Source organism: Lissotriton vulgaris, chromosome 1_1 (genome assembly GCF_964263255.1).
Source record: "Lissotriton vulgaris chromosome 1_1, aLisVul1.2, whole genome shotgun sequence".
NCBI lineage: Eukaryota > Metazoa > Chordata > Amphibia > Caudata > Salamandridae > Lissotriton > Lissotriton vulgaris.
The window spans coordinates 499,454,513-499,481,532 of NC_141685.1; positions in this window are offsets into that span (position 1 = coordinate 499,454,513).

A 27,020-nucleotide genomic window follows, 5' to 3' on the forward strand; every position below is an offset into this window, starting at 1 on the left:
GCTCCTGTGCTTGGTACTCCGAATTATACTAAAGCATTTGTATTGTTTGTTGGTGAGGTGGCTGGTTGCGCGCTTTCTGTTTTAATTCAAAGCAACTGCAGTGTGCTTATTTCTCTGCTGTTCTTGACCCTGTCACAGCTGTGGCCATCTCGATAAGACAATCAGCTGGACTTGTACATGGTACCGATCTCACAGTTGTGGTACCCCCTGCTGTGGACACACTTCTGAAGAAGACAAAGACACAGCACCTCACCAGTGCACGTCTAAGTGGTTACAAATTAAAATTGCTTGCCAAACACATTACTATTAAACGATGTGTCACTCTGAATCCTGCCACATTAATACCCCTCCCTTCTGAGAGTGATGAGGTTAACAACCTTGATTGTATCTTCCGGACGGCAGAAGAGACGAAAGGACGGGTAGACCTAACTGATGTTCCCTTATCTGACCATCAAGCGGAACTATATGTTGATGGCTTTTGTTTTAAGTTACCAGATGGTACAACAACTGATGTGTACACAAATATTACACTGCGTACAGTAATTGAGACATCCTTAGTCCCTTATCAGTTAGCCCAAGCTGATGAGCTTGTTGCCTTGATACAGGCTTCGAATTGAGTGAGGGAATGGTTGTCAATATTTATACTGACAGCCAGTACACCTTGGAAGTCGCACATAACTTTGAGCGACTCTGGGTAGAGAGAGGGTTTCTTACTTTGCATGGCACCAAGAACCAACTTGGGCACCTTATATTGAGGCTTTTGTCTGCACTGACACTCCTATAGTGAAGTACAGTGTCCACTGGAAGGTTACTGATGATGTGGGAAGGGGTAATGCATTTGCAGATCAGGTAGCTAAGGAAACAGCCCGGACTAAAAGTAAAAGAATGTTTGTAGCAGGCCCCGCGAGAAAAGTGCCTGAAGTTACCATGTTTAAAGACACACTTGAGAATGTGAGGATAATACAAAGTGAAGCCACTATGGAAGAAATAGCAGTGTGGCAGGAAAGTCCAGCGCAGTTGAATGATGAGGGATGTTGGATTGATAAGCGAGAAAAACAGAGGTGAATGTTACCAGATGCATATGTCCTTCCTGTAGCCAACATGGTTAATGGCCCAGCCCACATTAGTGCTTAAGGAATTTGTAAATTGTTAGACCCAGTATGGCAAAATGATAACATCTGAAACCCTACTGCACACTTAGTGAAGTTTTGTATGGTGTGGATGATGCAGAATCCTGGTAGAGGTACCCCTACACCACTTGATAATTTTGTACCACCTACTTTTCCTTTTGAGGTTCTCCAGATGAACTATATTGAACTGGAGAGGTGTAATAATTTGAAATATATTTGGTGATTTGTGCTTTCAGTAAATGGGTTGAGGCTTAACCCATTAAAGATAATACAGCTGTTACGACTTCAAAGGCACTCCTGAAGGAGTTCTTTCCTCGTTCCGGCTCGCCCTGTTTGATTTGGAGTAATAATGGTAGTCATTTCAATGTCAGAATGATCCAGATGATTTCTGAGGGGTTGTGTATCAAGCAGAAGTTCCATGCTGCCAATCATCCACAGTCAACAGGTTTAGTTGAAAAGTACAATGGTAATCTCAAACTGAAATTGGCAAAGATTCAGGAGACAACAGAATTACAGTGGCCAGATGCTTTACCATTACCTCTTTTGTCAGCTAGAATGACAGCTCATTCTAGGACAGGATTGTCACCGTACAAGGTCATGTTTGGATGCCCGGCAAATGTCTGGGGCGTCCCACACCCTTGGTGGTCCTCTGACATTGAGTACCCATTGTTAATAGATTACCTTTGCCAGTTAACTGAAAATTTGCATTCTATTCACCAACAGGTCCGGGACTTTGTGTTGCTGTGTTTGGAGCCACAAAGGAAAGGGCCGGAACAGGTCCTCCTGTCCACGCATACAGCTGTTAAAGTCGGTGTCCAGAAGACCTGGATGCAGGCCACACACTGTCGCAAGGTCTCTCTTCCTCTGCCCTATGACCAATGGGTGAAGGATGGAGTTGGGGACTCTGAGTTTGAGGTAGTGCCCAGGTTCGTCCCCTTCAGAGACTCAAGGTTAACGTGCACCAAAACAAATGAGGAAAATTATGAAGTGTTGAATGCAGGGGTTCCTACAGATATACGAGCCATTCAAGAACTCCACTTGTTGATCCTGTTGTGCCTGGAGTTACTAGGTACAATTTGCACCCCAAGGAAGTATAGTGCACCATAAGAGAAGTTAGAATAATTAGGGATGGACTGTGTAAGTTAGGGTGTACTTTGTTACAGAACCAACAGAGTAAGTTTAGGGTGATGTGAGATTTGTGCACTTTTAGAACATTGGACAGGATAGCCTAAAAGTATCCCCTGGGAGGGGGGGGGTACCTTATCCTGATCAACGTGTGTACCTGAGCTTAGGACAGAGCAAGCTCCACCGCCAGTGCTCAAAAGCACCAATGTATTACGGACAATAGGAGCCGGTATCAATGAGGTTCTGGTGGACACTGCAAACTTGTATAGTCCCCTTGCTCGCATTTTTGTTCCCCTTAGTCCCATTATTTGCTATGCACCCCTTTGACAGAATGGTTGCTGGCAAAGAGCAGTCAGTGATTGCTCGTATTCAGTCACGTATAGTTTGGTCTACCAATAGGAAAATATTATGCATTGTTTTTGCGACCTTGCTGTTATTGATTGTGGGTGGGGTGTCCTGGGTTTTGGAATGTGGTCAAGATACACCATCATTTATGAAGAATAAGGTTACTTCACAGGTTCGCACAAAAAGGACAGCCCGAGTAATGTATTTTTAGATACACATAAAAGGTTATTTGGAAAAGGTACCGCTTGCTACCCTACTGAATAGTTACTAGTTTGTGGACAGCATATCCATTGTCAAGTCTTAATTACACTTACAATAGACCGTCTGATTTTGTAGAAGTCCAAGGAGTGTTTAGTTTTGGTTATTCGGGTCCTTGTCTGTATCATTAGAAACCTCGAGGCACAGGTTATCCAGGGTGTAACAACAACACGTACTGTGACAATTTCCATATGGAAAAACAGAATGTAACATTGGTGGGTTGGCATTATAAGGAGCTGACAGTACCCCGGGAAGCTGGATCTTACCCTACATGTTGTCCAATTGTCAATTTTACTGATCTTATGCTGTTTGTCAATTGTTCAGGTATAATGTTGTCAAAGGGCACATATTCTATTGTAGATCCAAAAGACCCCAGACCTATTGGGTGGAATTCTTGATACACTGCTACAGATTATGATAGGCCCATTTATGCACACCCAGGGTTTTTCTTTCTGTCTAATGGGACTTATTCTAATATGCACTATGGTATGCATGATTTGGTCCTTGGAATGGTAATGCCTTTAGGTGTGCCTTGTAAAAATGCAAAGCCCAAGAAAAGATGGATTAAAAGAATGCTTACAAAGGAGTTCTGTGGGGGAGTGACAGACCTCGAAGTCAATATTAAAGTAATGGCCTAATATTTGGGTACATTCTTTCCTCCATTATTACCTTTGGAAGTATGGCAATTGCCAGGGGTAAAAAGGCTAGGGAATACTTTGGATGTAAGCTGCAGATACTGTCCAACTCTACAGTGGCAGCTTTGCATGGCATTACCACGCAAATGGAAAGCATGCAGATATATTCTGAGCAGACTAGATATGCTGTTGACTTCATCCTAGCTAAGAGCAGTGGTGTGTGCACAGTAGTAGGCAACCCGTGTGTAGTTGAGATCATTAATATGGAAAAAAATATCACCCAGCATATTCTGGACATCCTGGAGAATGTTAAAGGAATGGAGAGCGGGAATTGGAGTTAGTCACTCTTTGGTAGTTGGGGTTTGATCCTTGAAAAGGTGATTTACTTAATTGTAATTCTAGTGTCTTGTTGTGTTTTAGTCCAGTGTGGACTCATCTGTTGCTCTTACTGCACCACCCTTCTTGCCCTTAAGAAGGTATCAATTCATGATACAAATACAACAATAATGATACAGAAGGAGCTGGACGATCTTATGAACATAGATGAGGGTATTTTTAAAACTTCTTCCCTCCTTACTGTTTCCCTTTTTGAAGCCAAAAACATGGAGTGCTCTTGAAAGGGGTTTGAATATAAACCCCTGTTTTATATCCTTATATACTTCTCTTGATATCATTAGTAAAATAATAATAAAATATGTCTTTTCTCTGTTTATGTAAAGTTAGCATTCACTGCACCATTTTATGTAGAGCCGCCATTTAAGACATAATCAAAACAAATGCTTTGCCATTTCTGAGAAACATCCTTCTCTAGGTTATGTTTTTTCAGAGCAGAGTTTTGCTACACTAATGGATACACTGTTCTTATTAGCGTTTACCTTTCTTGTTAGATGTAGGCCTTCTCCCATCTATCCAGTTGTGGGCACAGGTAGAATGACCTTGAACACCAGATAATGTGTGCCCCGCCTCAGAATCGAAACTCACTCCTTTGTAATTTTCTGTCCAGCTGCATCTGCTTGGAAAATTCCATGGTGGCCGTGTTTTCTTTGGTTCTAAAATGTACATAATGTATTGTCATGCTTGCTGATGTCAATCCCTCTGCAGCACTCAAAGTGGCTGGACAGACCGGGCTCTACTCTGAATGAGTTTGAATAAACAGTTATTGGTTTGTATTCTCTACTGTCTGACCGACTCTTCATTTATTATGGAGGGCTGAGAGGTGGTCCTGAGTGAACTGGGTGACCCTAATTGGGTCACTTCCTTAAATAATACTCCACTTTCCTACGCAAGGTGTCCCAAAAAACCCAAGAATGCAAGGCAGGCCTGGCAAAACACAGAGTACAATTTCCAACCGAGGTACGATCCCCTACACATATGTAGAATCAAGGCCTGCATACCAACGTGCATCATACAAAACATGGCTCTTTTATTGAAACAACTTTAATAAAATGGTAACACCCAAACAGCATATTTGGTCAAACTGCCAAAGGAAATGTCACTCATTTTATCACAGAATATTCACCAATCGTTTTTCTATAATACTGGGTTCACCCAGACCCTTATTTTATATAGAAGGGGTTGCAGATGCATGAAAATCCCCTCGTGCATCCATAGCTTAGGTGTACATTCCACTCCTGAGTAATGATAAACGAGCACCCCCTCATTTCAATGGAGACATGGTCCATACAAATGAGGGAAAACATTTGACCATCTGCAAACACCATACTGATGATTGTGCCACATGGGCAAAGAGACTCTCAAATGGTGCATTTTTAATATATGTCAGTTGCCCCTAATATGGGCCTCCTGAGCTCAGGAGGCAGGGTGCAATATTTAAAGATGCGGACATATAAGTGCAAGTTTATATCTCCCTATCGTGGCCGCTTACCATTATTGGCTACTATACGAACAGAGGAGCGCCCCCCTCCCCACAATGCTGTGCAGAAAGCTGGAAAAATCAAATGGTGGTAAAAGGATTTACTACCATTATATTGTTCCTGCTTTCTGCCGATGGAGAGGGCAGGGCAAGGGAGGAAGAAGGCCTACAATTTTCCTTCAACTCCGCGCACAGAATGATAGTGCTCCTTAGCAGAGAATTGCTAAAGAGGCAGTCAGAACCTACATAAAATTCCATTTATAAAGCGAGAAGCATGCCTGTTAATCAAAGTGCTTTCCAGTAACAGCTGCTAACTATCCCTGCTTTGTAAAGCGTTATCCTACTGTTTTCCCCCAACCCGCTCTAAAATCCGGGACATGAGCTTAATTTCATGAAATCTGCTGGGACAGCTGGCGAAAACCTGGGACTGTCCGGGCAAATCCGGGACGCCTGGTCACCTACTTCAGTATGAATTGCGCATGTCGATTTGTCCGACAACCATGATATGGCCAAACCCACATGTGCGACTCAAACTCTCCAACCCAGCTGTCTTAGATAGCCGGGTTGGAGAGCAGGCACACACCTCCAGTGCTCTTGGGAGCGCTGAGGCTGCCTGCTCCAGACAATCCAGACACTTCACTCTTGCCGCTTAATAGCATGAGAACAGCGTCTGGATTTGATAAGGAACTGTTGCAGCCGTGGGACCTCGCACTCAGAAGATTTCTGGAGCCCGGGACTTGACGTGCCGCAGGCTAAGGTAAGTTTCTTTTTTTACATTTTAAATGTTGCTTTATTTGTATGTATTTTTGCATTATGGTTATGACGCTGTATGAATGATTGTATGCACGAAAGAATGTACAAATGTAAAGTGCTGATTAGCATTATGCCTGCGAACTGTACACAACAGTCAGCCCACCATTTGTGCCTGTCACCAACTCCACTGCAGCCCAGTCGACACTCTGCACAAGATGTTCTGTGCCCATTGCTGGGGTGGAGCAGAAACAATTACCATCGGAGCCCGACCTGCATGGAACAGGACAGAGGATACAGGGCCTGTAATGTAACCAAGTCAAAGAAACAACTTAGCTGGACCCAGGTGGAGAGATCACCATAGCAACCAGTCCCCTCAAAGCCTGGGCCCAGCTCACACACTTCCATTAGCAGGATGCTAATTAAACACACTCAAACACGATTCAGAGTTGCAGCGCTGCTCCTCGGTGCGCTTAACAGGAGCTAGGAATGCCTATAAAGCGTGACGCGACATGTTAGTGCGGTGAAGAGGACACCAGCACTAAATTGCGTTATATTATCCCGAAATGCATGGTACTGGGCAGAGCTTTCCCACTCACACACACACACACACGCACACACCGAACTTTGCCTTTGTGTCTCACCTGTGTGTTGTCTTCTTCCTCGCTTCTATTCTCTCTCCTGCTCCCTCGTTCCTCCCTTAACACCTGTTTTCTCTCTCCTCTAATAGCAGAGCATATCCAGTGGGGCTATCGAGTCATCGATGAGAAAATGACGGGCTGTAAAAATGCTGGTATTGCCCCCCCCCGAAATGCCCAGAGTCAGCCAGAGACATGAGGTTCCCTTTTTCCGATCTTCTCAATCAGCAACAATAAATTATGTTGGACAGTTTGTTATTTTCAGTTTACACATCCAGCGCTGGGTTCTTGCTGGAGATGCAGGCTTTGAAAGAAGCTCAGCCCTTATCCCACAGGTAACAAAAAATAACATTTTGCTTCAGTGCAGTGCACTTTCACTGCTGAAATGTTTTATGTCAGCCAAAATGTTAATGTTGGCCACGAGACTTGCGAGTTAAATATAAAAGTTCATGAAAGCCCTGTTTAATGCTCCGACACTATTTTAGCTCTCTTAGGACCGGGTCACTAGGGCAGTGCCAGGAATCGCAGGGGGCAAGCCACGATTTTGTCCATGGTAAGATTCAGAGTTGTGTTTTTCCATTGAGTTATTTTTTTTACCTTGTCTTGTTCGTCTAGTTATTATTTATTACATGCCTTCGCCGAGCTTTGCAATTTAATTGTCTTATGTGTTGTCTGCGCTTGTAATATTAGTTCATATATTTGCTGTGCATGCAGTCTGGATTCGGAGTGTGCTTTCGGTGACCTCAGGCATGCAGCTGGCTCATCATGCTAAAGAACCACCGGCTGTGCTTCTAACATCCCCGACACCAATTTATTTAGTTATTGGAGACAACTTCAGAGGTGTTATTTGTACTGTCTGGAAAGGCAATGACTTGCCATCTACAAAGGCTACCCTTTGAGATTTGGATTGCAGAGATCCATACGTCGTAACATAACAAAAATAGCCATAGTGCATGGAGAGTGAACATGCCTATTGCCCAATCCTTCCCCGTTGATGGGTTGGAAATCCCTGGTAATCTAAAATAGCAGTAAACAGTGTTAAAATGGCCATCAGCCTCAACAGATTTTGTTTTGTTCTGTTTGCTTGATGGGAACTAAGGGGCATATTACCAAGGCGGGCGATATGTGATTATCGCCGCTTTAGCGGCCGTTTTTGGCCGCTAAGCGGCGATAATTCTATCGCCCTATTAGCAAGCTGTCACTTACAGCAGTTAGCGACAGCTTGTAGGCGATAGCGAGCAGTTTGGGGCCCGCTTTGCATGTCAGCGATATTTATCGTTAATGACATGCAAAGTGGGCATACCCAACCTGTTAGCGACTGAAAGTAGTCACTAACGTCGCTATCGCCTATTAGCAAGGCAGGCGTAGCGATGGAAATATTTGCGCTAAGCTCGAATATCTCCAAAAACTAACGCCTGCTCACACCAGTTCCTAGCCATTATACCCAATGGGAGTTGGATATTATGGCTAAGCCCTCTTTAGCGATAATGCATGAATATCGCTGGATTATCAGCAATATTTACGCATTTTGCCACTAACGCTGGATATTATATCGCTTTAGAGATAAACGTTGCTAATAGCACGTTATCTCTGTGATAATATCCGGTGATGCTTGGCGTTAAAAAAACACTCGCTAAGCCCATTTAGAGATAAATATCGCTAATTGTTGGTAATACGCCCCTAAGTTTCTCTGATGTATTGTTAGCGGAATTTAATATGTGCTGCATCATCTTCGGGGGCCGAGCCGCAGACATGATGGCCGCACGGACCTGATGCTCCGTGATAAACCCGCACACCGGCATCCAGAGCAGCGTTTTGCCGTGTCATAACTTCTTCAAAATCAACAATTCTGCAATCGGAGCACTGGCAGATGATTCAAGTCACAAAGCTGCATCGCTGTGATCCCGCCATAACAAGATATGACCTGAGACATCCCCGCATGGAAATGGACTAAGATGGCACCCGGGGAATTGTGAGTAGACACCCGGAGGCAGAGAGAGGTGGACTGTGATGTCGCCTGCTGCTGCTTTGATATCAGATGACAGCCTCCTCGCCCCATCCTCTTCTTGAAGCAGGGTTCTGCCAGCTGACTTCACTGGGGGAGAGAACTCCTTGACAGTAAACTTGTCCGTTGACACCATCAGTGAGGTGCGAATGCGGCTGGAGGGGGAGGGGCCCGCAAGTTTAAGTCTGCTCCTTGTTCAGGGTATATATTGTTACCCATTTGCCTGATTCACTATATATGTGATTGAGTTGGACACAAGCGGGCTGCTGCATCTGTCCGGTGTCAGGAGAGACCGCGTATGTGTCTGGTGCTCTGCAGTGCATTCACACCCCCCCATGCCGCCAGAGCACGAGCAGGACTACCCCGGCCCGGGTTGAACCGTTTCTCTTAAAGTGTACCAACCTCCACCGGGGTATTTGAGAGCAATTGTAGATGTGGTGGGTTGCGGGTTTGTGCCTGTGGCTCTGGAACAGTGTGGTGGTTGCCTGGCAGTTAAGAACAAAAGGTGCATTGGACAGCGTTTTTCAGGATCGCATCTCAGGGCAGCGACCCCCCTGTAAAAGCACATGTACTACTTCCCACACAGAGGAGACAAGCTATGAAGAGGTAAGCCCTCCCTCCGCCCTCCCTATTACCACCTGTTAATCCCTTGCCTGACCCCAAGATGGGTGCCACTGGGTTCCCTACCACATCGCGCTACTCCTCTGAAAAACAAACGGACTTCGACCAGACCTCGAACACTTCCCCTACCCTTCAGGACACCGAATCTGTGAACCTACCTGTTGAGACCAAGCTTTTTGGCTGCTGCCCGGTGGAGCTACTTGATAGCTATGGAGGAGATGGGCTTTGGACTCCTCCTTTGGCCATCACCAACGCAGCCAGACATTGAGCAGACCTTATTTCGTCTCTCTGTCGTACTTTCCCTCCTACCCCTTTACTCCACCCACTTTTTCCTTTACACTTCATTTATCCCTCCTCTTTGCTCTCTAATTGTTTTCTCATTGAGACCTAGCCGCTTGACTGATGCCCGGTGGAGCTACCTGATAGGAGATGGGCTGTGGACGTCCTCTCAGGCGTCACCTACCCAGCCAGATTTTGGGCATACTCTCCTTCGTCTCTCCATTCATCCTATCTCCATCCTTCTCCCTCCTATACCTTTACCCACCCCCTTACTTTTCTAAGACCCACGTATTCCTTCTTCTGAAGCTCTTGAAATGTTTTCTTGTAACTGATGTAACTTGTAACTGATGTAATGTTGTGGATCCTTATGTATAGCGCTCTGATACCTCCAGGTCTAGTCAGCGGTATATAAAAGTCAAATACATAAAAATGAAAGAATTATGCAGGTGAGATCTGGTGCAACCACTTTTTCTTAGATTCCATTGGGAATACATTTTCCAGACCTCAAATGCTAACACCCAAACGTTACCAGTAAAAAAAATCTATCCACCACAAACCTTCAAATAACTCCCACCCATTAAATGAACATACTGGTTCTCTACCAACCTTTCATGATTAATCAGAGGCACCCATTTACATTTCCTAGAGGTAACAGACACCCTACCGAGAAGGCTTGTTTCTTCTTTGTCTGTCTGCCTCTCCCTTGACTTCACAACACAGAAGGGCTCCTCCCTTCCTTTTCGGCCAAAGTCACCCAAAGGTCTACATTAACAGTCCAAGGATGGTAGTTGTTCAACAAAAAGTATGAGCATTGTTTTTGGAAATAGTGTTCCCATTATATCCTCCCATGTAATGCCCTGGATAGGTTCTGTTCACAGTCTCACTTATGTACTCAGTCACCCATTTATGTAGAGGTACACCTTCATATTCACTGGTGCACTAATTTAGTCACAAACTCACCTACATTCAGTAACACATTCAGATACACACCCAAAGAGGAAAGGAGAGAGTGCAAGAGAAGAGTAGAAGTCTGCAGAGGGAGAGGAGATTAGGGGTAACTGAAAATTGGGAGGGCCAAGGAACAAAAGAGAAGATGAGAGACATAATAGATTTAAAGGAGGAAAAAGTACAGAGAATGGGCAATAGAGTGGGGCAATATGGAATATACATTTAAAAAGCAAAAATACAAACTCTTGAAAAGTCAGGCATGCACATATGTTATTTATGTGCATCAGCACATTAGACCAGACATATTGACTTTGCTAAATGTATTAGAATCACTCATTTCGGAAAGGAAAATGAGCAGATTAGTAATAACAGTGTGTATATAGATAGATATAGATATAAATATATATAGCTATAAATAAATATATATACAGGTAACTATAACTGGTGTGAAACCTATGGTTTTTTCAGTGAATATATATATATATATATTCACTGAAAAAACCATAGGTTTCACACCAGTTATAGTTACCTGTATATATATTTATTTATAGCTATATATATTTATATCTATATCTATCTATATACACACTGTTATTACTAATCTGCTCATTTTCCTTTCCGAAATGAGTGATTCTAATACATTTAACATATATATATATATATATATATATATATATATATATATATATATATATATATATATATATATATATATATATATATATATATATATATATATATATATATCACTGAAAAAACCATAGGTTTCACACCAGTTATAGTTACCTGGAAATTTTACTGATATAAAACCATTGCAATTCCCACGTTATAGTTAGTTGGACTCACTATAACTTGCGCGTGTAATGCACTTCTGATGACATCACATATTACATCACTCATGACATGGTCAGTGACATCACTCATGACATCACTGATGACACCATCCAGTGAATGTGTGTCTTTCAGATAAATAAATATGTTTTATATATGTATGTTAAGGTCGATGGAAGAATATTTGTTTAAATTATTGTCTTAATGGATGTTTTTTTTTTAAAAAATGATTGGATAACTGCCTTATTAAGTGTATCTTAGTGAATACATATATTAGCGAGTAATGTTTAAATATTTAAATATATGTATCAGTGTTTCACTTTGTGTATAAGTGGCTGCATGGGTTGGTGAGTAGCTACATGTGTGTGTATATGGGTTATTAGATTTTTTTTAGTATCTTTATAATTGTCTGTTTGATTTGGTGGGGGTGTTACTTAGCACAAAGATGCATCAATGACTGACTCACTGTTTGTATGTGTTTTGAAGACAGCATATGTGTAGGATTGTAAGGGTGAATGAGTGTGTATATGTATGTGTTAGTAAGTGAATGACTGTCTCACTAGTGTCTTTATCAGTAACTACATATGTTTTAATGTAGTATTTGTGAGTATTGGTGTATATAATTGAGTATATGTGAGAGTGAGAGATTGAAAGAGTTCTTGTTTTAATAAGTATGTGTTTCTATAAGTGATTGTTTAAGAGAGTAAGTATGTGTAAGTTTTCTTAGAAGTAAGGTGGTAGTGTATGTATAGCTGTATATGCAAATAAATGGATGTTCAATAGTTTATTTGCATGTGGGAGTATGTGTGTGAGCAACTTTTTGAAGACTGTCAGTGTGTTAACGGATATATAGGTGTCTCACTACATATGATGAGTTAGTATATGTATGAGTGACTAAATAGAAGTGTTGGTGAGCGAGTGGATGTGTATATAAATGGTGGAATTACTGAATTGGTTGTTGTATCTGGTATAGGTATGTCCACTTTTTTTTAAATGTTATTTTTTATTTTTCAAAATGTGTTTTAAGGGTTACTTTACAGTGAAAGTAGGTCAGTCTCTCTGTCACAAGGATGGTGTCATCAGTGATGTCATGAGTGATGTCACTGACCATGTCATGAGTGATGTAATATGTGATGTCATCAGCAGTGCATTACACGCGCAAGTTATAGTGAGTCCAACTAACTATAACGTGGGAATTTCAATGGTTTTATGTCAGTAAAATTTCCAGGTAACTATAACTGGTGTGAAACCTATGGTTTTTTCAGTGAATTTGATAGGTTTTTTAAATGCTAATTCCTAACTATAACTGGTGTGAAACCTATGGTTTTTTCAGTGAATTTCATAGGTTTTTTAAATGCTAATTCCTTTCTATATCGAGTTTCTAACCTTTTTTTTCTTTTTACAATTTGCTGTTTTTTGTAAGTATTCTTTTTTTTTATATAATTTTTTTCTTTTGCGCTCTGGGTGCGCGCTCCGGGAAGCTTTCAGGTAAGCTCTCCGGTAAGCTTTCCGGTAAGCTAACCGGTGAGCTCACCTGAAAGCGCACCCAGAGCGCTACTTTCATTCGTGAAAAAAAATATGAATGAAAAGTTAATAATAATGCAAAACATTTCGTACCATACAAATAAAAGAATTTTTTTTTTAAGGAAAATGATTATGCATATCTGTAAAAGTTTGATGACGTCACTTCGGTGCGCAACGTAAGTGCCCTCGGAAGCGCCTACGTTCGCGCCGCGTAAACGCACCCGGAAGCGCCTACGTTCGCGCCACGTTTGCGCCCCGGAAGCGCCTACCTTCGCGCCGCGTAAACGCACCCGGAAGCACTCCGGAGCACGCAGCGTAAGCGCGTCGGGTCATGTGACCTTAAAATAACACTTTTCATTGGTTGCCAACAGTTTTTTTTACAAAGAATGAAATCCCCACCCATTTCCTTCACTTCTTCTTTCACTTTTGTGACTGAAAGACCTGCCTTTTTGCTCCAGGATATTTCTTGCTTTTACAATGGCTGCCAGACAATCCAGCAGTGAGGATGACCAAGAATTCATCAATGAAGAGCCTCCACAACGTAAAGTAAAGGAACATTTCATTTGGACATTTTTTGAAATCCCACCTGGACAAAAAAAGGTAAATGCTCCAAAAGTGCAGTGCAGGATCTGCAAAGAAGAGCTGTCAAGAGGTAACCCTTTGAAAAAGTACTCTTTTGGGAACTTCACAATGATCCGGCATGTGCAGAGGAAGCACCCCCAGAATTTTGCCAGAGAAAGTGTCAGGGCTCTGGCACGAGAGGTTCCCAGTGATGGGGCCTCTACATCCACCGGAGGAGCAACTTCTTCTGGGAGGGGGCAATCACAGGGGCAGGTGCCAAACATTCAACCTGCATTTAACCATGGTGTCCTCAGATGCAGATACTGCAATCAACTCCTCACCTAAGGGGAGCAAAGTGTCCATCTCATGGTTCGAGCATTGGAGAACCATCACTGCCCTTCCCACCCCTAATTTTTTTTGGTTTTTTTGCTCCTGTTGAGCAGTTTCCATTCCCTGTTTTTGTTCCTGTTTAGAAAAAAGAAGAAAACCAAAAGTTCTTTTCAGAACTACCTCCAATTCTCATCAAAGAGCTATATTCATAAAAAAATGAAAAAGAGTAAGTGAAATAGAGTGCATTGATAATGGAAAGGAGAATGAGTAAGAAAGAACATAAAGGTATGAGAGGAAAAAGGAAGTGAAGTAGGAGGACTGAAAGAAGGTGAGTGTTAGGAAAGAAAGTTATGAGAAGAAGAGTGAATATGGGGAATGTTGATATTCAATGAAAATGTTGAAAAGGAACAGGAGTGTTGAAGGTTAAGAAAAGATGCATTGCTGGAGTTGAAGGTAGAAGGCCTCATTTATGAAGCCATGCGTCACTTTAACGCCACCAAAGCATCACTTTTTGTGACACAACAGTCCAATAAAAAATGCACCTTATTTATTCATATTTACAAAGTGGCGTTTCTAGGTAAATACATCACTTTGTAAACCCCTGTGCCACATTATTCCTACGTCAGGTATAATGTATGCAAAAGGGACGTATTGATGCAAGAAAGGGTCGTAGAGGTGACACAGTGAATAAACTGGAGGCCTCATTTCTGAAAAGTGACGCATCGCTACGTGAAAACAGCGATGCGTCACTTTTCTGGGCGCACTCCTTATGACATTCCAGACATGTCATATTTAATTTATGACTAATCAATTCGCAAGGAGTTACAGATACGTCAGTATTTCTGACGTACCTGTAAACACAAAATTGACACATTACTGGAGTGCGTCACAAAAGTGACGCAACTCCAGTAATGCGTCCTTTCACATGGGGAAAGCACCATGTGAAAGGTCTTGCGTCAGTCTTACACCTGCTGTGAGGCAGGCGCAAGATTTTGACGCAACAGCATACTAAAAGTGACGCAGTGAAATCTCATAGATTTCACGGCGTCGCTATTACCAAGCTTTTTGCAGGGGAACGTCCCCTCTGCATACATTATACCTGAGCCAGGTATAATGTGGTGCAGGGTTTTAAAAAGTGACCCATCTTCCTAGATGCGTCACTTTTTAAATATAGCGCAACAAGGCGCATTTTTTTACACCGCTGGTGCGATGCGTCACTTTTCTGTGCGCACTCCTTACGACATTCCAGATGTGTCATATTTAATGTATGACGAATCATGTCGCAAGGAGTTACAGATACATCAGTATTTCTGACGTATCTGTAAACACAAAAGTGACGCATTGCTGGAGTGCGTCACAAAAGTCACGCAACTCCAGTAATGCGTCCTTTCACATGGGGAAAGCCCCATGTGAAAGGGCTTGGGTCAGTCTTACGCCTGCTGTGAGGCAGTATTTCTGACGTATCTGTAAACACAAAAGTGACGCATTGCTGGAGTGCGTCACAAAAGTCACCCAACTCCAGTAATGCGTCCTTTCACATGGGGAAAGCACCATGTGAAAGGGCTTGGGTCAGTCTTACGCCTGCTGTGAGGCAGGCACAAGATTTTGACGCAACAGCATCCTAAAAGTGACACAGTGAAATCTCATAGATTTCACTGCGTCGCTATTACCAAGCTTTTTGCAGGGGAACGCCCCCTCTGCATACATTATACCTAACGCAGATATAATGTGGTGCACGGTTTAAAAAGTGACCCATCTTCCTAGATGCGTCACTTTTTAAATATAGCGCAACAAGGCGCATTTTTTTACACCTCTGGTGCGATGTGTCACTTTTCTGTGCGCACTCCTTACGACATTCCAGATGTGTCATATTTAATGTATGACGAATCATGTCGCAAGGAGTTACAGATACGTCAGTATTTCTGACGTATCTGTAAACACAAAAGTGACGCGGAGTGCGTCACAAAAGTGACGCAACTCCTGTAATGCGTCCTTTCACATGGGGAAAGCACCATGTGAAAGGTCTTGCGTCAGTCTTACACCTGCTGTGAGGCAGGTGCAAGATTTTGACGCAACAGCATCCTAAAAGTGACTCAGTGAAATCTCATAGATTTCACTGCGTCGCTATTACCAAGCTTTTTGCGGGGGAACGCCCCCTCTGCATACATTATACCTGACGCAGGTATAATGTGGCGCAGGGTTTTAAAAAGTGACCTATCTACCTAGATGCGTCACTTTTTAAATATAGCGCAACGAGGCGCATTTCTTTTCACCGCTGGTGCGATGCGTCACTTTTCTGTGCGCACTCCTTACGACATTCCAGATGTGTCATATTTAATGTATGACGAATCATGTCGCAAGGAGTTACAGATACGTCAGTATTTCTGACGTATCTGTAAACACAAAAGTGACGCATTGCTGGAGTGCGTCACAAAAGTCACGCAACTCCAGTAATGCGTCCTTTCACATGGGGAGAGCCCCACGTTAAAGGGCTTGGGTCAGTCTTACGCCTGCTGTGAGGCAGGCGCAAGATTTTGACGCAACAGCATCCTAAAAGTGATGCAGTGAAATCTCATAGATTTCACTGCGTCGCTATTACCAAGCTTTTTGCGGGGGAACGCCCCCTCTGCATACATTATACCTGACGCAGGTATAATGTGGCGCAGGGTTTTAAAAAGTGACCCATCTACCTAGATGCGTCACTTTTTAAATATAGCGCAACAAGGCGCATTTTTTTACACCGCTGGTGCGATGCGTCACTTTTCTGTGCGCACTCTTTACGACATTCCAGATGTGTCATATTTAATGTATGACGAATCATGTCGCAAGGAGTTACAGATACGTCAGTATTTCTGACGTATCTGTAAACACTAAAGTGACGCATTGCTGGAGTGCGTCACAAAAGTCATGCAACTCCAGTAATGCGTCCTTTCACATGGGGAAAGCCCCATGTGAAAGGTCTTGGGTCAGTCTTACGCCTGCTGTGAGGCAGGCGCAAGATTTGGACGCAACAGCATCCTAAAAGTGACGCAGTGAAATCTCATAAATTTCACTGCGTCGCTATTACCAAGCTTTTTGCGGGGGAACGCCCCCTCTGCATACATTATACCGCACGCAGGTATAATGTGGCGCAGGGTTTTAAAAAGTGACCCATCTACCTAGATGCGTCACTTTTCAAATATAGCGTAACAAGGCGCTTTTTTTTTACACCGCTGGTGCGTCACAAAAAGTGACGCACAGGCGGCGCTGAACTGGCAGCGCAAGGCCTTCATAAATATGATCCTGGATTTTCCCCTTACTTCGCTCCCCGGTGCGCTTCCCGGTGCGCGTACCGAGCGCTTCCCCCGCGAAAATCGAAAAAAAAAAAATTGAGACCCTGCGGGGCCCTTTAATGGCCTTCACATCAAACCTAGGGGAACAGGGGGTGTCTACTCTGCCCCCTTATGGTCTTTTACCCCTTTGTTTTGGCCACCTCTCATGTCTCGATCCTACCGAGACACAAGATGGCGGCCGCTCCGGACTGTTTAGAATGTTTACAGACAACCGACAGCCAATCAGCTTTCTGCGCCCGGTGCGCTCCCCGGTACGCGCACCGGAGCGCACCTATAGATATATATATTTTTTTGAACCTAAATTACTCAAAATCCACTGGAGCACATATCTTGAGACATAGCAAAGGCACATCGGGCTACCAGTCCCTACAATTTTGCGAAGTTTGGTGGAAATCCATTCAGCCGTTCGGGCTAAAAGTGAAATCGACCGCCCTATGGAAATTAACATGGGGAAAACGCGTTTTGGGACCCCCCTTTTATCTCGGCCCCCGCTTGACATATCCCCCCCAAACTTTTAGGGAAGGACCGGGGCGCCGCGAGGCCATTTTCAGGAAATTTCCAGGCAGATTCGTCAACCGGCGCCAAAGTTATTCCAAATAGAATTTTGAGATTTAACATTGAAAAAAATCCTAACTATAACTACCTACTGGCGACCGCCAGTAGGTAATATATATATATATATATATATATATCTGTGACCAAGGGCGGACGCCCGAAACGCGTCAGATTTGATGAACTTGCCTTTCCATTAAATATTGCCAAATGAAGATTGGGACTCGCGTGGTTTTTCTGCTCAGCTGCCTTGCCGGTGGTTTGTGATGAAAAATTGCTTTTGTTTTATATATATATATATATATATATATATATATTTTTTTTTTTTTTAACAATGACTTAAAATTCTTTATCCCTTTACATTTCTCCATACAAAGGCAGCACTTCTAGCAGAGAGACTTAAATACATTATTTTAATGGTATAACACAAACTCCCAATTAAAGCTAGTGTTGAACAGGCCATTAGGGCAGTCTGGTAGCCTGCCACCGCCAGATGGGCCACCTTGCAAGGGCCACTCTTTGGGACGCTATTTTTCAGTTCTATGGATCTCAACGAGGCCCCAAAAAGTCCAAACACTGGCCTTTTCAAGCTGCCCCGTTTGCCGGTGTCAGAATGCCACATTGCCAGAAAGGCCAGTCCAATACTAATTGAAATAAAAAATCATTTAGGCATCAAATATCATGTTTCCTGATTTTCAACTATTCCCAAATACAAAAAGACGATGCTTCATTAAAAAAGCTTTCCCTGGATCCTATTTGCTGGGAAGGAATATTACAATGCATCATTAATGATTCGCACCAAACAGAAGCGCTGTCCAGAATTATTGTTTACCATGCTCGTCACAGGGAGATTTATCAGTCATGTCTGAAATTGAAAAGATTATGTTATTGAAAGCAATGTTAAGGAAGTTATTTTACAAATTACAGGATTACATATGCTGTCAATTGTAAGCAAGAAATTAAAAAAAATGCTACAATGCACAATCTTTTCATGAAGGGAGTAACTGTTCTTATGTGCCCCAATGCTGACAAATTGACTGGTAGAGATTGGTGTATTAGGGCGGTGTTTATTTGCTGCATGTGTGGGGCAAATGCTAATATAAAGATCACGGTTTTAGTTACTTGTAGTGTAGAATAAGAATAATGCAACATTTGCTCTCGACCAGGACGCACAAGACTGTTTTGAAAAAGCTTTTACTGCTATTCGTCGCTGACTGCCGCTGTCTTTTATTATATCACCCCCTTTTTCCTGTCAAGAAATAAGGGGTTTCACGTGAAGGAGCCTGGAAAGTGCTTCCCTTATCCTGCTGTCTGACTTAACAAGAAGCTTGACATGCCTTGCTATTTAACGTACATAAAGAATGGAAGGAAAGTGTATTCTTGCTGCAATGTAAACGATTGATTACAGACTATTTAATAGCCATTTTTTGTATTTATATTGGGTAGCAAAATGAAGCTTGGTAATTGTCCTTTCACAATATACGCCAAATATAAGCTAATAAAACTAGCAAATGTGTGCATCCACTTCAAAGTCTTGCTTATGACATTTTAGATTGAATGTAAAAAAAGTGTTGTCCCTCTTCGAAATCCTCGTCTTTATTATATATTTTAACAGCCCAGAATTTATACAAAGAAGACCCTGTAAATGTTTTGCTCTGTGCCCTCATTAAGGAAATTCAACTTCTTGCATTTTCATTACTGTCTAATACAATTTATTAGGAATATTGTTGATAAATTATGTGATTGATGTCCATTTCATCAAACGACTTGCATGTTACTTTTCATGTAACTTTTTTTGCACAAAAAATAACAACTTGCAATAGATATCTGTGGTGTCTTCAGCAAAGAAGGTGACACAAGAATCAGTTAAGATAAGATCCACAATGGCTTTATTCACCTCAGTCATCAACAGTTAGAGCTCAACTGCCAGAAAACAAAACCAAGAATCTACAGTCACATTACAAGGATTACGTGGAATGAAGGAGCAGGAAGGTTCTTTACAATGTAAAACATAGGAAATTGTTGCACAATAGAATATATAATACAATATCACACATCTTCCGCCTTTTCAACAACAACAAAATATGAATAAAAGAAAGTTAGAATAATAAGAAAACATTAAAATACATAACTATACATAGTCCTTCATGTAGACAGGAAGTCTGCGCACTCTCTGACTCATTTCCCGAACATTAGTCAACACACCTAAAGACCTACCTGAAAAAGGAATTAAATTAGTTGAAGATGGAAAAGAATTGTTGTCTACACCATGACCTTCAGAAGAGGATGAATTAGGAGTAACCACAACAACTCGGTTTTTATTCCAAATTCTACATTCTTCAGTCTTGACAGCATTTAGAATAACCTAATCACATATCTGCTCTTTGAAAACTTGGACCATGATTGACACCAACAGGAGTTTTAATTCTAACAAGATCTCCTACTTAAACATCATTAAACTGAGCACATTTCTTTTTGTCGAAATATACTTTTCTATTCATCTGTTTGTTCACCTCTCTACTTCTCCAAACACCTATTATGTTGTCAACTATACCTTTGTTTAAGTTCATCCAACCAGGACATAATTTTGAATTGGGAACTCTACCCTTGAGAAGTTCAAAATGATTTTTACCCGTAGTCAAATGTGGAGACATGCGATAAGCTGTGATCCTCTCTTGAAGAACATTTTTCCAGTTCAGCCCATTTTCCCTTGCTAGTTGTATACTTTATTTAAGAGTTTTATTAACTCTTTCCACTGCACCATTGGTTTCAGGATGATAAATTGCACTTCTTTTTTTAAAAATGCCACAGTCACTCAGAAAACTTAAGAACTCATTGGAACAGAATTGTGGCCCATTATCTGAGAGAATACTATTGGGAAAGCTCTCTCTCTTAATAATTTCTTCCAAGAATTTAATGACACATTTTGAAGAAATATCTCTAACGGCTCCCACCTCAATCCACCTAGAATATAAATCAAGTACAACAATAACATAGGGGTGTAAGTCACTCCACGTAGTGGACCAACTATGTCAATAGCAAGCTCATCCCAAGGATAGTTTGATAATTTCCTAGACACCATGGGAATTTGTTTAGTTTTCAAAATCGTATCACTCGCACAACATTCCACACACTCACAAACTAACCTTTCAACTTCTAAATCCATACCAGGCCACCAACATTGTAATCTCAAATAATCTTTTGTTTTTACAATCCCAAGATGATCACAGTGAGCAAAACTCAGAAGTTTATTCCTTACTCCTATTGGAGGCACAAGCTTGGTGCCACGGGCAAGATCTCCATTAACAACCGATAACTCCTCAGCAATCAATGCCCATGGTTTTTCCAAACGCTTCTTGTTCTTTAACATTTCCACTATGCTCTTAATTTCTTGATCTTTCTCTATTTCATCCTTCCACTCAGCTTCACCAACTGCACCAGAAGTGACTTCACAAAAATTCACAGTCAGCATCTTCTTCATTAGAGTTGTCCTCATCTAAGTCAAACACATCAGGATTAACCAATCTAGAAATACAATCCGCTGCTTTATTGCTGACCCCAAGAATATAATCAACATCAAAATTAAATTTTTGAAGTGAAATAATCCATGTTCTTATTCTCGAGGAGATTGAGTCTAGACCTTTTTTTGAAAATATTTCTTTAAGTGGCTTATGATCAGACAACACTCTTACTTTAGTTCCCCAAATTAGATTCTCAAACTTCCTTAACACCCAAAAGATGGCTAAACATTCTTTCTCAATAATAAAATTGTTATTTTCTGAACCTCTCAGACACCTAGAGGCACAAGCAATTCATCTTTCTACACCTTCACTCTTTTGGATCAACACAGCTCCTAATCCCTTAATGCTAACATCCGTTAGTAGATAAGTAGTATCTCCTGGAGCAAATGCCTGTAATGATGGTGCCTTCTTCAATTCTTCCTTAACAGAACAAAATTCATTAGTACATTCATCTGACCAATCAAAAACAACACTTTTTGCTGTGAGTTTCCTTAAATTTTGAGTCTTGTCAGCATAGCCTGTAATAAATGTATTGTAAAACTTCACCATACCTAGGAAAGATAGAATTTCCTCTTTGTTCTCTGGTTTATTTATATTCACAATTGATTCGACCAGTTCTTTCTCTGGAAAAACAACATGCCCAGTAATACAATGACCAAGATAATTTACTTGTTCTAACCCAAACTTGCATTTCTCTTTACTTAATGTCAACCCAGACTCCCTTAAGGGTTTCAAGACCGCACATATTCTAGAATAATGTTCTGATTTAGTGTTATCAAAAATCAAGAAATCATCTTGATAACACCTCACCACTGACAGCCCTCTCAAAATTTTAGACATGATTCATTGAAAGACCGCAGCCGCTGGGACAAGTCCAAATGGCATTCCACGAAATTTGTAGGTGCCCATGGGTGTCACAAAAGCAGGCAACTCCTGCGAAGACTCATCTAATTCAACCTGATGATAGGCTGAAGCCAAATCAAGTGTACTGAAAAATTTTGCACCAACCATCTCATCAATATTTGGTAGAGGAAATCTGTCTACAATTACTTCTTTATTAAGAGAACATAAGTCTATGCAAAGATGAAGTTCTCCACTGGCCTTCTTCACAACGACTATAGGAGCCAACCATTCCATCCCTTCAACAGGCTCAATCACACCCACATCTATTAATCGCTCAATTTCCTTTTGAACACCAACCTGTTCATTTACAGGAATTCTCACTTTGGCAACTACTGGAACTGCATCAAATCTCAACTTGATATGGTGTTTGTAACCTTTGAGACATCCAAGTTTGTCTGTAAACACATCTTCAAACTGTTCTTCAAACATTGAGCCTAAATCACTTACTTCTTGTATTTGTACTTGTGGGACAGAATTGGGATTAAGACTAACACCAAGAAGGCATTGTTGTGGCCATCCTATAAGAGCATCACCTCCCTTGGCTACATACACTTTTCCAGCAATCATACGTCCACTCAACTCAATAGTTGCTACAAAATATCCCAATATTCTAATAGGTATGCCACCATAACCCTGTGGAGAAACATCATTTCTCATAAGTTTTACTTTGGTGCTGAAATGTTCACGAAAAATATCTTCATTAATCATGGTTAAGTGTGAACAAGAATCAAATTTGAACTCAAGTTGTACACCTTCTATCTCAATTCCATGAGACACACGTGTAGCTTGTAATTCATTCACTTGAAAAGTAACAACTTGTAGTTGATCTTTTGTTCTAGGTTGATATACGTCTGCCATCGTCTGGACTCTGGATGTATGTGCCTGGAACAACGTGTGTGTACACACATCTGAGCAAGATGATGCAGGTCCATGCTCGGATCAACACAGCGTTGTTTTGCCATTTTGCCAATTCGGACACACAGCTGGGGACACCACATACAGGGCAATCTAGAACAACATGTGAACCTGTCAGACCCTTTCACCTGATCACTGTCAGCAGAGCAGACAATCGGTGCACTTCGGTGTCAGAGCACTATGCAGATACCATTGGCAGTGAGTCATGCCCCCCACACAGGGCAATGGGCAGAAGCCAAACAACACCTGCCTCATCCAGCAAGGCAAGGTGGGCTGGGAGCGTTGCCATCCATGATGATTTTCTGCCATTGTTGCAACAACAATGTATGAATCTCAACATGTACCCATGATGCAGGCAAGTGTCTTAAGCATGTCCCTGCATGTTGTGGCTGTTGCCTTGTCTGTACTGGCGCGCACATGCCAATAAAGTCTATGTCATCCCACTGGTGTCTAACTGTGAGGTGTGTTGATTAGATTGTCCACTCCTGTGCCACAATGAGCATCGTACCTACACAGGGAGGGACTGACTGACGCATGTGCAATGGTGGTGTGTCCCTTTTGCAAATTCAACCTCTGTGAGCCAGACATTGTTTTGGGATAGGTGCGGGCTTACATGTGCACTTACCTGACTTCAGCAATGTGAGTATGGTGTGCAACCTATGACCATGTGGAGCAATGTCATACATTATAACAGAATGTGTCCACACAGATGTGTGTAAGTGAGTATGTGACGTGCTGTTTTGTTATCAACTGTGATGTAGTACACCACTCTAGGCCTGCTTTTGATTTGGTCAAGCCTACCCACAGCCCTATTCAACACATGGACGTGTGCCTAGTTTGGGGGGTCATGAGATTATTGTTGATGTGCAATGAGGACACAGCTGGTACTCACCTTCACAGTCAACCAATTTGACATGTGTCTCAGGGATACACATGCGCATTGATCTAAGTTACTATGGTTTACCTTCATGTGCAATCATTGTCCCTGCATCAAGCCATACTTCCATACGTGAGTGAACATAGTAATGACACATTTGTGTGATTTAAAATGTTTTATTCACGTTCAGGTGAGTGACAGAGCTTGGTGCTGTACATGGCCATCCAAGCCCACATCACATGGAAGCACAGTGGTGAGCCAAACACAGTCCTTTGGGGATTGAGAAGTGATTAGGAAGTGGAGAGTGCAGCCTGCAGCAGGATTGCTGTGTAATTGGCCAGCAGTGATGAAATGGCAGTCCGATTCGGGCTCCGGGTGCATGTCGCAGATTGTTCTGGGGGTCAGTTTGAGGTGTTTCCCAGGGCATGATGCATAAGTCATAACCAGGCAGGGACCGGGCATATGGCTGTGATGGATGCTACTGCCTCCTTCCTCACAAAGTAAATCCCATCCCATTCTTAATCCCCAATATGGGTTCTGTGTCCGGTGTATCTGGTGTGCGTGGCGGGGTGATGGCTGCATCAATGTGTGCCACTGACACAACAGACTATAAAGGTGATGGTGCAGCATCACTGTGAGCAACAGACATATCAATACTCGGGGCTGTGTGTGTCGTTGTTCCCGCTGCAGTCACCTGGGACTGGCTCAGTGGCAGCAATGGCAAGATGAAGTACTGCAGGGCATTGAGGTTCCCAGTTACTACTTGCTGGTGTCCAGCCATTGCAGACAGACTTCCAGCCTACATCTGCTCCATGGTCTCCATTGACTTCTGCATCTGTGGCAACTCTGTGCTCTGATCGTTGGTGCCTGTCTGACCACACAGCTCCTGTATTAATTCATTGCCCCAGGAAGGTCAGCCAAGGTCTGCGGTAGGGCATTGTGTGTACAGGGGTTGTCTGATAGGGACTGTACGAGGTCCCCGATGGGACTCAGATACCCACGTATGGCATCGAGTTTGGCTGCCACAAGTTCGAAGCCCACCCGCAGCTGGTCAGTCAAATCCACCTGGCAACGCCACATACATTGTTGGAAATCCATAAATTGGTCGGGGTGCCGAGAGACAGCCATGGTGATGCGTGTGTCCTGCTGTGTGGTCTGTGCAGGTGGTGGTCTCACTTTGGGGCAGCTGGCCTGCCCTGCCTCTGAGGATGGGGTGAAGAGGATATCTATGATCCATTGAGGGTGTCGGTGCAGATGACCAGGGGGGTCCTCTTCATCGTCACTGAAGATATGTCTGGTCTGCTCTGCAGGAGGTGTTGTTTGTCCCTCGGCAATGAGAAAGGGGAGATGAAGGTTAACAGAGTTGTACATGTTTGTTGGAGATGTTTACGTTCAGACTGCATGCCAATGTACATTGTGACTGTTTTGGTGTAGCTGGCTTTTTGATGGCAGTCAGTGTGTTTTTCGACTACATGACGGATGTGTGGTAGTACCCGTGCATTGTCATCACACAGTGTCATGAAATTCCTGGTATGAGTGGACAGTTACTATGCACGTACAGGACCTGTTGTGAGTCGTGTCCTATGGTGCTGGTGTTGCACTTTGTGCCTCATTGCCGTCATTGCTAATGTTCTGTGATTGCTGTGTGTGTGTGTGCTGCATTGTGGGGAAGTTGCCTCTGCAGCTCTGATTCCATGTAGCCTTCTCCCTTTAAGGCGGAGTGCCTTTGAATTGTGTGCTTTTCTGGGCCTGCTTTGTTTTTGACTTGGGTCATATGTGCTCTCGGACAGATTTTGTGGCCTGGTGCATTGTTCGTCTGCGGCGTGTATTGTACAGCATGGGTTGTGTGTGCAAGTGGATATGTCGGAGTGTGACCTGCTCCTTTACGAAAGTCATCCGCACTGGGCTACCTCCATATCCATTTGTGAGCCATCTCGTGTTTTTGTACAGCTTCCATGCTACAGGTCATGCAGTGTTACTTGCATGGCCAGTGTGGGTCACAGAGCCGCTGCTTTGCTGGATTCTGCACATGTGCATGGGTCGGTTGTGTTATTGGTGATCTGGAGGGCGCCCCTTTGTGCACATTGTGGATGGGGGCCTACTTGGCGTTTGTATGTGTGCTGCAGTATGCCAAGGCTGTCAGTGGCAGGATCCAGGGCCATTTTAAGTGTGCAGTGTGCTACACATAATTGTACATGTGTAACATTGTGCTCATCTCCCCCCATTCCCCAGACCCTGGTCGTTACTCACCCTGTTGCTGTTAGGACAGGTAGAATTGTGCTGTGCCCAGGCCCCCAATTCCTTGCCACCGTCTCCACACTGCTGACTGTGGCCACCGTTTCCTACAGGTCATCAATCACCTCCTGTATCACAGGACTCCCACCTCCAGTCACCCTTGCTACCTTCCTCTTGGAGGAGAGCTTCTCCTTGGTTTGGCTGTGCACTTCATGCCAGTGCCACTTGACCGCCTCTAGTGACTTCCTCGCTACTCCGACTGAAGTGACGTTCTTGACGATGGCCTGCCATATTTCCGTTTGGGTTTCCAGTGCCACATTGGAGGTAGTGGCTAGTTGTTGGTAGTTTCCTATGATCTCCGTGACGATGATCTGGTCTCCTGCAGACTGAACCCTGTCTTCCTCTTGTCCTTGCTCTTCTCTGAAAACGGGGTTCCATGCTAGTCCTCTGTGGGGATAGTGGGGTCTGGCTTGTCCTCTGCACTTGGTCCGGGTGCATCCATGGTGCTACGCAGTTTGAAATGTGTTTTTTTTCCTGTTTTTTTTTTTTATAGATCATTTTCCCACCAGACGCATGGGATTTGCAGGCCTGTGGCTGGTTTTCTCAGATTTTTGCCCCGCCATTAGCCTCATTGCATGTTTTTTTGCGTTTGCTTTTTGCATTTTTGCGGCGTGGTGTTAATTTTCTCGCTGATTTTTTTGCGCGGTATTTGATGACTATCGCATGCTTCCGCATTGTTGTGAATTCCACATTGACACAGGGTTATTTTCCTGCGATGGGCTGCGATGGTGAAAGTTCTTGTGAATATACCCCTTAATCCTGTGTCAGCGCG